Raw genomic sequence first — 12,592 nt, 5'->3', positions numbered from 1 at the left:
CTCACACGCTAGTAAAGTAATGCTCAAAACTCTCCAAGCCAGGCTTCAACAGTACGCGAACCGAGAACTTCCATTTGTTCAAGCTGGATTTAGAAAAGGCAGAGGAACCAGATATCAATTAGCCAACATCTGTTGGATCATAGAAAAAGCCAGAGATTCTAGAAAATTATCTACTTCTGCTTCATGGACTATGCTAAAGCCTTTGTGTGGATCACAACAAACTGTGGAAATTCTGAAAGAGATGGGAATACCAGACCACCTGACCTGCCTCTTGAGAAATCTGTATGCAGGTCAAGAAGCAACAGTTAGAACTGGAAATGGAACAAAGGACTGGTTCCAAATTGGGAAAGGAGTATGTCAAGGCTGTATATTGTCACCCTGCTTATTTAACTTACATGCAGAGTACATCATGCTAAATGATGGGCTGGATGAAGCACAAGCTGGAATCAAGATTGCTAGGAAAAATATCAATAACCTCAGATATGCAGATGACACCACGTGGCCTTATGGCAGAAAGTGAAGAGGAACTAAAAAACCTCTTGATGAAAGTGAAAGAGGAGAGTGAAAAAGCTGACTTAAAACTCAACATTAAAAAAACAAAGATCATGGCATCCAGTCCCATCACTTGATGGCAAATAGATGGGGAAACAATGGAAACAGTGACAGACTTTATTTTCTTGGGCTCCAAAATCACTGCAGATGGTGACTGCAGCCATGAAATTAAAAGACACTTGCTCCTTGAAGAAAAGCTATAACAAACCCAGACAGCATATTAAAAAGCAGAGATATTACTTTGCCAACAAAGGTCTGTCTAGTCAAAGCTATGGCTTTTCCAGTAGTCATGTATGGATGTGAGTGTTGGACCATAAAGAAAGCTGAGTGCCGAAGAATTGATGCTTTTGAACTGTGGTGTTAGACAAGACTCTTGAGAGTCCCATGAACTGCAAGGAGATCAAACCAGTCAATCCTAAAGGAAATCAGTCCTGAATATTCATTGGAAGGACTGATGCTGAAGCTGAAGCTCCAATACTTCGGCCACCTGATGTGAAGAACTGACTCATAGGAAAAGACCCTGATGCTGGGAAAGATTGAAGGCAGGAGGAGAAGGGGATGACAGAGAATTAGATGGTTGGGTGGCATTGCTGACTCAATGGACATGAGTTTGAGCAAACTCTGGGAGTTGTTGATGGACAGGGAAGAATGGCGTGCTGCACTCTATAGGGTTCCAAAGAGTCGGACATGACTGAGTGACTGAACTGAACTGAATGAACATTTAAACTTAAGTATCAGTTTTCGAATTTTTATTTTGTTCAAGCTCAATCATGGAGACTCACTCTTCAGGATGAGTGAGTTCCCAGTTGGCAGCAGCCTGGCTGTCTTGCCAAGGGAAGTCAAATTAACCCAACATCAAATCTTTTCCATGAATCAATCCCTCACTCTCAAAATCCTAAACAATGTATGAACCCAGCAGGAAACAGCATCCATCAAGCAACTGTGATATGTTTGCACTACAAAATCCCAAACATCCTCGTCATAACAAAATGATGTTACTTCTTTAGTTCAATCATAGAGTTGCTGGAGCTAACAGTCCTCAATATGGAACACACCCTGCTTCCTCCCATCCTCCCCCTATCACCCAGCCAAAGCCCAAATCTTATAATAGAGCCTTGTTACCACTGTCTTACTTAGACCATGAAGTGTGTTCTTCTGGCTTCAAGGAATTAAAAAAAAAAAAAACAAAACACCTAAGCTGTTCAATGAGAGATGTGTCCCTGGTATTTGGCTTCAGGGAATTGACGCCAGCTTTCCAGGAATGAGCAGCTGCAGAGACTCAGCCTCAGGCAGAAAGGTTATATTGTCAGTGAGCTTGGAACTCCAGAACTTATTTTTACCCTTCTAAAAAATAATTCTTTCCACCAAACCCTTTAGTAATTAATATGAGCCTTTAGGAGTATAAGCAAGATTTTTCCATATCTGATTGAAAGAGAGAGGTTGAGGATCAGAGAAGTAGTTAACAGAGACTGTGCATCACAAACATAACATGAAAATACCTGAGATCTGTCAAAAAACAAAAACTCACAAGGATAGTATCATTTTGGGGCTCGGACCACCAACGATTCAAGTAACAGGTGAATGAGCTTATGGATTACTCTGGGAAAGACAGTCTTCTTCTAACCTACATCCTACCCTATCAGTTTGTAAGTTCAAACCATAGGAAATTCCCCTGATATGTGTGCCACTATAACTCTGCTGGGATTGGCTAGGCTGGTGGTTTCACAAGGTTGAAAATGGCCACAATGACCAAGTGCTCCACTAAGCATTCATGACTAAGTGAAGGAAGGAATGTGCAGGTTGCTTTTCAACACTGGGGCTCCACCTCCCTCACAACCCCCCATACAAACTGAGGGATGACACTGCTATGTGAGGAAACTCGAGAATACATCAGAAAAGCAATTGTCATCCAACTTCTTCCTAAACTTCAAAAATTGAAACCTAATAAAAGTTAGGTTTATGTGACTTAAAGTCACATTGCAATAATTTATCTGAAATGCTGTGAAAAAATAGCCTTAATCCCATACACCATACAGTAAGCAACTAAGCACCAAGCTTATTAAAAACTTCTGGAGTCCTAGGGAGAACTTGCTCAGTGGGGAAAAGCTAGTTTTCAGAGTGATGTTTTAGCTTCTAGTTTCTTGTATCATGGAAACCATTCTCTTACTAGGACTCAAAGTAGTATATAGTCCCAGGTGGCACTGGTGGTAAAGAAACCACCTGCCAATGCAGGAGACATGGGTTCAATCCCTGGGTCAGGAAGATCCCCTGGAGAAGGATATGGCAACCCATTCCAGTATTCTTGACTGGAGAATCCTATGGACAGAGAAGCCTGGTGGGCTACAGTCCATAGCATCAAAAGAGTTGGACGTGACTGAAGCGACTTACCATGCACACAAAGTAGTATATAGTCTGTATAAAAATGTTACCACAATAGAATAATCAGCAATTCTTGAGGAAAAAAAAATTTGATATGGCTTATTGGGAACATAGAGTGCTCTTCAGCTCCATTGTTTCACAGAAAAACAGGGTCTCTTCCTGCACTGAAACCAATTGGACATACATCTCTGCCTCTAAGATCATGTAATAATACAGAGACCTTCAGTTTATAGGATACACTGACTAAAGGTGATGACAGTGACCACAAGGTATCAGGGAAATATGGCTTTGGGCTTTTGGAGTTGATAATGATACCTGCAACAGTGACTTTAGAAGACACATTAGCATATATGTGGTTATAAAGGCTATTGAATATTTAATCGATGTTCTGCCAATCAATTTGTACACTGATTAGCCTGGTTTGACTTTGACCAACAGTGACTTTTGAAAAAGTTAAAACTGATATTTAAAAAGGTCTGTGAATGGCATAAGAGCACATCCACTTGAAATGGAGATAAACATTTTTAAAAGTTAATCTTCCCCCTTACCCCACACCATCTTCCTCCTCCCCTTCTTAATGATACTGGTATGTGAGATCCAACAAAGATATTTAAGAAATTTGATTTTTGGTGTCTGTGTGCCCTGACATTTTGTGGGAGAAAGAAATACGTATCACATTCCTTCATTAAAAATGTCATAATAACAGTTACACTTCATTGATACTGGGCCAGGCAATTCAGGCAATATTATGATTAAGTGAACAGTGCAAAGAAATAGAGTAAAACGATAGAATCAGAAAGACTAGAGATCTCTTCAAGAAAATTAGAGCTACCAAGAGAATATTTCATGCAAAGATGGGCACAATAAAGTAGAGAGACAGCCTGAACCTAACAGAAGCAGAAGAGATTAAGAAAAGGTGGCAAGAATTCACAGAAGAACTATATGAAAAATGTCTTAATGACCCAGATAACGACAGTAGTGTGCTCACTCACCCACAGCCAGACATCCTGGAGTGTGAAGTCAAGTTGGCCTTAGGAAGTATTACTACAAACAAGCTTACTATAAACTCAGCAATTTCACTTCTATAAATCTATTCAAGAGAAATGAAAAAAAAATGAAATAGGTGCAGATGAGATTATACAAATATTTGTAGCAGCATTTATAATAGCAAAAAAAAAAAAAAAAAACAGTGGAAACAGTTCAAATGCCCATCAGCTGGTACATGAAATGTGGTATATTTACACAATGAAATTCTCAGTAATAAGAAGCAAACTTAAGCCAGAGCCTGGATAAACCTCAAAAACATTGCACTAAGTGAAAGAAACCTGTCAGAAAGCACTATATATTGATTTATTCGATTTATCTGAAGTATCGAAAAGACATTCATGGAGGCTGAAGGCAGATTAACATTAATTGGGGCTAGAGCAAAGAAAGGGGATTATCTACAGCTGAACTGAAGGGAAATGAAGATGAAAGGAGTGCTCTGAAACTGGATGATGGTACTTGTGGTGGGGAAGAAAAGAAAACAAAAAAAGAAAGAGAAAAAAGAAAGTGACAGTCCCAAATGAAAGGGTGGAGGTGTCGGTGAGATCCCATGGCAGTGGGGTGCCAGCCCAGGTGGTGACATAGAGCCTAATTTGCGATGTCCCATCTTGAGTAAGGGATTCCGCCCAATTCCCACCTGTGTGCGTGTGCCTTCATCCTTTGGCAGCTGCCCTGGAATGTACAAGGCAGATGAACTCGTGTGGGCAGGCGTCCAGAGAGACCAGGGACACCAGATAAAAACCGGAAGGGAGGAAAGAACATGCTGAGGTGAAGTAGGTGGAGATTTCAGGCGCTGCAGATGCATAAAAACAATAGTTAATAACATCGCTGGAGTCCAAGCCAATCCGTCCCTGGGTGGGCTCGAACCACCAACCTTTCAGTTAACAGCTGAACGTGCTAACCAATTGCACCACAGAGACCAGCTGCTGCAAGGTTTTATTGTAATGTCCTGGAATCCGAATGTATTTCCCCGTCCCTTCCAACTGCTGTGGAAAAGTGATTCAAATGTCTCTATCTTGGTCCAGCCTCGCCGGCACCAGAGACATTGAGTCTTGTTGTCGGGCACGCCAGGCTGTGGACACCAAGCCCTAGTGAGCTTGGGGTCCGACGAAACAACGCGGAGCCCACGACCCTTCAAGCCTTCTCCTGACCTTCTACACAAGACAACTCCAGCTTCTCTTGGGCTCACGTTCTCCACTTTCCACACTCTTTGCGCTCCTATACATAGAAAAATTTCCAATAACTACCAGAGTCAACAACCGAATGCTGTATAATGGCAGGGTACAGTCAATTCGAGTCCAACTCTTTTCGACCCCATGGACTGTAGCATGCAAGGCTTCCCTGTCCATCACCAACTCCCGGAGATTGCACAAACTCAGATCCATAGAGTCGGTGATGTCATCCAGCCATCTCACCCTCTATCGTCCCCTTCTTCCGCCTTCAATCTTTCCCAGCATCAGGTTCTTTTCAAATGAGTCAGTTCTTCGCATCAGGTGGCCACAGTATTGGAGCATCAGCTTCAGCATCAGTCCTTCTGATGAATATTCAGGACTGATTTCCTTTAGGATTGACTGGTTTGATCTTTTTGCAGCCCAAGGGACTCTCAAGAGTCTTCTCCAACACCACAGTTCAAAAGCATCAATTCTTCGGCACTCAGCTTTCTTTATGGTCACATCCATACATGACTACTGGAAAAGCCATAGCTTTGACTAGACAGACCTTTGTTGGCAAAGTAGTATCTCTGCTTTTTAATATGCTCTCTAGATTGGTCTGTTGCACAATTGCACTTATGTCACATGATAGCAAAGTAAGGCTCAAAATTCTCCAAGCCAGGCTTCAACAGAATGTGAACCGTGAAATTCCAGATGTTCAAGCTGGATTTAGAAAAGTGGAGAAACCAGAGATCAAATTGCCAACATCCATTGGATCATCAAAAAAGCAAGAGAGTTCCAGAAAAACATCTACTTCTGCTTTATTGACTACACCAAAGTCTTTGACTGTGTGGATCACAACAAACTGTGGAAAATTCTTCAGGAGATGGGAATACCAGACAACCTGACCTCCCTCCTGAGAAATCTATAGGCAGGTCAGTAAGCAACAGTTAGAACTGTGCCTGAAACAACAGACTTGTTCCAAATTGTGAAAGGAGTACATCAAGGCTGATTGTCACCCTGCTTATTTAACTTATATGCAGAGTACATCGTGCTAAATGACAGGCTGGATGAAGCACAAGCTGGAATCAAGATTGCTGGGAGAAATATCAATAACTTCAGATAGGCAGATGACACCACCCTTAGGGCAGATAGCAAAGAGGAACTAAAGAGCCTCTTGATGAAAGTGAAAAATTTGGCCTAAAACTCAACATTCAGAAAACTAAGCTCATGGCACTTGGTCCCATCACTTCATGGCAAATAGATGGAGAAACAATGGAAACTGTGACAGACTTTATTTTTAGGTCTCCAAAATCACTTCAGATGGTGTCTGCAGCCATGAAATTCAAAGATGCATGATCCTTGGAAGAAAAACTATAACAAATCTAGACAGCATATAAAAGGCAGAGACATTACTTTGCCAACAAAGGTCCATCTAGTCAAAAGCCCCTCTATGGTTTTTCCAGTAGTCAGGTATGGATGTGACATTTGAACTATAAAGAGAGCTGAGCACCAAAGAATTGATGCTTTTGAACTCTGGTGCTGGAGAAGACTTTTGAGAGTTCACTGGACTGTACGGGGGTACAGCTCAGTGGTAGAGCATTTGACTGCAGATCAAGAGGTCCCTGGTTCAAATCCGGGTGCCCCCTCTAAGGCCTAGATTTTGGATCTTCCCTGGTGGCTCAGACAGTAAAGCCTCTGCCTACCACGCGGGAGAACTGAGCAACTTCACTGGGACTTCAAGGAGATCAAACCAGTCCATCCTAAAGAAAATCAGTCCTGAATATTCATTGGAAGGACCGATGTTGAAGCTGATGCTCCAATGCTTTGGCCACCTGATGCAGAGAACTGACTCAATGGAAAGACCCTGACGCTGGGAAAGATTGAAGACAGGAGGAGAAAGGGATGACAGAGCATGAGATGGTTGGATGGCATCACCAACTTGATGGGCATGAGTTTGAGCAAGCTCCAGAAATTGGTGATGGACAGGAAAGCCATCCTGCAGACGGTGCTGCAGTCCACCGGGTCGCAAAGATTCAGACACAACCGAGCGACTTAACTGAACTGATAGAAGGTATGTAGAAGGATAAATTGAGCAGGATAAGGCCTAATTCAAAGAATCCGGTACAACTGAGCGACTGATCTGAACTGACAGAGGCCTGGCACTGTCAAAGAATGCCAAAAATAGAAAAAGAACCAGTTAATAATTGGGAAAATAGAGAGGCCAAGTAAGTTTTTACCATCATGTCACAAACTGCATTTTTATCACTAGTTACGGAAGCAGAACGCACATGCTGCCCCCTACTACCACAAGTTACTACAGTGTGGTTTTCCACATTTGAGGAAATCATAGAGGTCAATAATCCCAAAGTGCAAAGGATATGCCTTGCTCTGGGAGACCCACTTTCAGGATTATAGTATCCCCTCTGCCAGATAAGTATGAGTTGATCTTTCGCCTGCCTCCCCACCCCCGCCCCCACACAGCCTTAGACACGTTCACTGTGTACACATGCTCATTTTGCCATTTCCCCACATCCCTTCCGCTACCCTCCTCACCACCTCTTTTCCATGCCTCTGAGGCCCTCCAAACAATTCTTCTAAAAAATCCAACAAAATCACAGAAAAACTTCCATAACTGGGAAGTGGCTCGCCTGGCACTGTACCACTTCGCTGCAAGATTTACATAATCCAAACCCATTCACGACCTCTAAGGCCACGCCTCCCCTCCAACCCACGCCCAGCCCTCATCTCCCCTCCCACCACTGCCAATATGACCAATGGAGGGTCGGCTAATGAAGGGGAAGTGATATCATTATTTCCGCCGCCTTGTGGACCCTACCAATCCCATGCTAAGAAACATCTTGTCACTTAGGTGAGATACCGCGAATTTTGCCAGTCTCTTCAAATTCTAACTTTTTGTCCTGGTTCACACGCGGAGAACAGGAATTCTGAGATTGTGTGTTATGGTGATGCAAAAAGACTTTAAGTAATAAAGAAGCTGTAAAACAGTGTATCCACGTATATATATACAAGTATTCAAAAAAAAAAAAAAAAAACTTCCCTCGTAGCTCAGTCGGTAAAAAAATCTGCCTTCAGTGCTTCAATGCAGGAGACCTGGGTTCCATTCCTGGGTCAGGAAGATCCCCTGGAGAAGGAAATGGCAACCCACTCCAGTATTCTTGCCTGGAGAATTTCATTGTCGGAGGAGCCAAGCAGGCTACAGTCCATGGACTCGCAAAAGTCAGACACGACTTGGTGACCAAATCACCACCATGTATAAAGTAAAAGCATATGTATGTGTCATGTGTATTTGTTGTTCAGTTGCTCAGTCGTGTCCGAGGCTTTGCGACCTCATTGACTGCAACAGGCCAGACTTCCCAGTCCTTCACTATCTCCCAGAGTTTTCTCAAACTCATGTCCATTGATGCCATCCAACCATGGCAACCTGTGCGGTCTCCTTCTCCTCCTGCCCCCAGTCTTTACCAGCATGGTGGCCTTTTCCAGTGAGTCAGCTCTTCACATCAGGTGGCCAAAGTGTTGGAACTTCAGCTTCAGCATCAGTCCTTCCAATGAATATTCAGGGTTGATTTCCTTTAGGATTGACTGATTTGATTTCCTTGCTGTCCAAGGGACTCTCAAGTATTCTCCAGCCAGATTCAGAGTTACATCTCAAAGTGATACTCAGTGTGCGTATTCACTGCGCAGGTTCTTCCTACTTCATTCTCATGATATCCCAGGGACCAAGCTTTTCCTTCACTCACCATATAGAATACAAGAAATGAAGATTCTGAAAAAGAAGTTAATGACTAAAATAAGGGCTAGAAAGATGACATGTTTGCTTGAAGAGTATGGTTAACTTGTTGGTTGGTTTGTTTTCTCACTGGATATGATTCGGTTAGACTCCAGGGCCCGGAGAGGGGAGCAGGGAGAAGACAGCCAACTTGTGGTTTCAGACTAGAGAGAAAGGAATGGAGTAACTTGATCTTTGAGGGTGACTTTGGCTTAAGGGGGAAGGTGATTAGCTTGGAGGAAGAGAATCCTGGAGTTAAACACAAAGAAATTCAGCAGTGCGGGGAGCTCACCCTGAGAACGGGGTCCTTTGTCTGAAGGACACAGCTCTGGGAGCTGCCTCAGTCCTTGAGGGTTTGCTTGCAAACATAGCTCTCTGTCCCGCCACCACAGAGATTAGGCGATTATTTACTGCAGACACCTGGAGTTCTGGACAAACTTCTCACGAACAGGGAAATGTTATCTGGTGTAAGAAATAATAACAGGGTGCCATTCCCATGCTCTCAAGATTTCTTGTGACTTTTTGTAAGATGTATAGGTCAACCAAGAAAAAAGTTAACTGTCTTGTTTTTCTCATGCTCTCCTGTATAAATATAAGATGCTGAATAAAGTCGTGGTCAGACCGCTTCCCTTTGTGGAGACATGTCTGAACCTCTCGACCCCATCTTTGTTGTAGAATTCTTTTGCTATAGTTTTGTTTCTCAGCCGCGTTGTGCACGTTCTCGGGACCTGATCGACTTTGCCGGCTGGCACCGGCACAGCAGCTAGCTAACTTCTAGAAAGAACTTTCCTTCCTTCCTTCCTCCCTTCCTTCCTCCCTTCTTTCCTCTTTTGCTTTATTTCCTCTGCAGCCATCAGAAATAGATTGTGGCTAATTTTATCTGAAATATGCTTTATTCCAGAGCTACTGGGTTGGCCAAATGGTTCATTTGGTTTTTGCCATAAGGTAGCTCTAGTAGCACTTAGTGTCTTTAACATCATTCAAAACTAGTTTGTTAGGTTATTATGTGACAGCTGTCACACACTGTCATATCAGCATGCAGTTAAAAATGTGATCAAAGTTGATAATTTTTGTGTAGCCATTTTAATATTGAAGATGGAAGGGAAAAAAGCAACATTTTCAGTATATTATGCTTTATTATGTTAAGGTCAAAATGCAACTGAAACACACACACACAAAGATTTGTGCATTGTATGGAGAAGGTGCTGTGACTCACAGAACACGTCCAAAGTGGTTTGCAAACTTTTGTGCCAGAGATTTCTCACTGGAGGATGCTCCCCAGTCAGGTAGACCACTTAAAAGGAATGGAAAGTATTAGTCGCTCAGGTGTGTCTGACTCTTTGTGACCCCACCCCCCCCCCCCCGGACTGTAGCCCTACAGGCTACTCTGTCCATGGGATTTTCCAGGCAAGAATACTGGAGTGTGTTGCCATTTCCTTCTTCAGGGGATCTTTCTGACTCAGGGATTGAACCTGGGTCTCCTGCATTGTGGGCAGATTCTTCACTGTCTGAGCCACCAGGGAAGCCCCTCCACTTAAGTGGAAAAAAACTTTCCTGACCATATTTCTGCATGTGATTCTCTACTTAAATGTAACAGAAATTTTCTGTTTTTAAAACAAATGGTGATGGGCGATGAAAAGTGTAAACTGGACAATAATGTGGAATCGAAGGGATGGTGGGGTAAGCAAAATGAACCATTACCAACCACACCAAGTTCAGTTCAATTCAGTTCAGTTGCTCAGTCGTGTCCGACTCTTTATGACCCCATGAATCACAGCACACCAGGCCTCCCTGTCCATCACCAACTCCTGGAGTTTACTCAGACTCACGTCCGTCAAGTCAGTGATGCCATCCAGCCATCTCATCGTCTGTCGTCCCCTTCTCCTCCTGCCCCCAGTCCCTCCCAGCATCAGATTCTTTTCCAATGAGTCAACTTTTCACATGAGGTGGCCAAAGTACTGGAGTTTCAGCTTTAGCGTCATTCCTTCCAAAGAAATCCCAGGGCTGATCTCCTTCAGAATGGACTGGTTGCATCTCCTTGCAGTCCAAGGGACTCTCAAGAGTCTTCTCCAACACCACAGTTCAAAAGCATCAATTCTTTGGCACTCAGCCTTCTTCACAGTCCAACTCTCACATCCATACATGACCACTGGAAAAACCATAGCCTTGACTAGACGAACCTTTGTTGGCAAAGTAATGTCTCTGCTTTTTAATATGCTATCTAGGTTGGTCATAACTTTCCTTCCAAGGAGTAAGCGTCTTTTAATTTCATGGGTGCAGTCACCAACTGCAGTGATTTAGTTTCTATTAATTGTATATGGGTGTGGGGACCCTATGAACTCAAGTTGTGGGAAAACCATTAAGACTCTAAAGAGTTATATGTGGTACAGAACACAGGTTCCCACTAAAATCTCTTGAGGTCTGCATTTGTCAAGACAACAAGACTTCACACAAAGTATCATGACTAGCAAACATCTTGCAAAGCAATCGGACATCATTGAGTGAGTGAACAACAACTGCAAGTATGTCAATAGAAGTTTTGCCTGAGGTGTCTCAAAAGTAATCACACCCCTTCATTCAATTTCTTAAAGATAACTTGCAACTTTTTGGCACCGACCAAATGGGAAGAAAATAGTTGCAAATCCATACCTACTACAACAAAAAACCTAAAAAAAATGAAAAAAGACATTCTTCGTTGCATATGTATGTCTGAGTTTTACTTTGCCCCCAGCCTATCTGTCTTTTCCAACTCTATCACCTTGGAAAAACAAACTTGAGCTTTGGCATAAACTTAGGAGACCCGAGTGTGATTTCTGGCTCAAGAAGATTCCTTGGAGAAGAAAAAATCCAGTATTCTTGCCTTGAAAGATTTCATAGACATAAGAGCCTACGAACAGACTACTTCCTGTGGTCAAGGAGTCAGATATGACTTAGTGACTAAACCACCACCAAGAAAACACAGATTAAGTCTGCAGTTTTTACTCAGTTATCAGGGGAAAGCGCGCACGCAGTCCCCCACTACCACAAATTACGCAGTCGAGTTTCCCCTATTTGAGGAAATCGCAGAGGTCAACACACCCGGAGTGCAATGGGTGAGCCTCGCCCTGGGAGAACCACCTTCTTGATCATGGTATCTCCTCTGCCAGGTAAGTATGAGTTGACCTTCTTCCTGCCCCCCGCACAGCTTTAGACAGGTTCACTGTACACACACTGACTTTGCCGTTTCCCTGCAACTCTTCCACTCTCCACCGCACTCTCTCCTTTTCCACGCCTCTCAGGCCCTCCAAATAACTCTTCTAAAAAAAATCAACAAAATCTTAGGAAAATTTCCGTAGCGAGGGAAGGGGCTCGCCGGGAACAGTACCACTTCGCTGCAAAATTTACATAAGCCAACCCCATTCAGGACCTCTAAGACGGCGCCTCTCGTTCAACCCAAGCCCCGCCCCATCCCTGTCGACATGACCAATGGCCAGTCCCCTGTGACGAGAAAGTGACGTCATGATTTCATCAACCTTAGCAATCGACCTACTTATGATAGAAGAGACTTTGGACTTCCTTGGTGGCGCAGACGGTAAAGCTTCTGCCTACAATACGAGAAACCCGGGTTCAATTCCTAGGTCGGGAGGATCCCCTGGAGGAGGAATTGGTAACCCACTCCAGTACGCTTGCCTGGAAA

At 43.3% G+C, this 12,592-nt stretch overlaps 4 non-coding genes across 4 annotated transcripts; 1 reads left to right on the top strand and 3 right to left on the bottom strand.

Moving 5' to 3' along the window:
- Nucleotides 1-4,821: 4,821 nt before the first annotated feature.
- Nucleotides 4,822-4,895, bottom strand: TRNAN-GUU. The gene has a single exon. It is a non-coding gene; the product is annotated as a tRNA-Asn (tRNA).
- A 1,808-nt stretch (nucleotides 4,896-6,703) lies between these two features.
- Nucleotides 6,704-6,775, top strand: TRNAC-GCA. Its single transcript has one exon. It is a non-coding gene; the product is annotated as a tRNA-Cys (tRNA).
- Nucleotides 6,776-7,400: 625 nt separating this feature from the next.
- LOC113890644 lies at nucleotides 7,401-7,567 on the bottom strand. The gene has a single exon (XR_003510599.1). It is a non-coding gene; the product is annotated as a U1 spliceosomal RNA (small nuclear RNA).
- Nucleotides 7,568-11,906: 4,339 nt separating this feature from the next.
- On the bottom strand, nucleotides 11,907-12,070 carry LOC113890635. Its single transcript, XR_003510590.1, has one exon. It is a non-coding gene; the product is annotated as a U1 spliceosomal RNA (small nuclear RNA).
- Nucleotides 12,071-12,592: the final 522 nt, after the last annotated feature.

This window comes from Bos indicus x Bos taurus, chromosome 3 (genome assembly GCF_003369695.1).
Source record: "Bos indicus x Bos taurus breed Angus x Brahman F1 hybrid chromosome 3, Bos_hybrid_MaternalHap_v2.0, whole genome shotgun sequence".
Taxonomy (NCBI): Eukaryota; Metazoa; Chordata; class Mammalia; order Artiodactyla; family Bovidae; genus Bos; species Bos indicus x Bos taurus.
The sequence above is the reverse complement of the archived record's forward strand: the minus strand, read 5'-3'. Positions and strand labels throughout refer to the sequence as shown.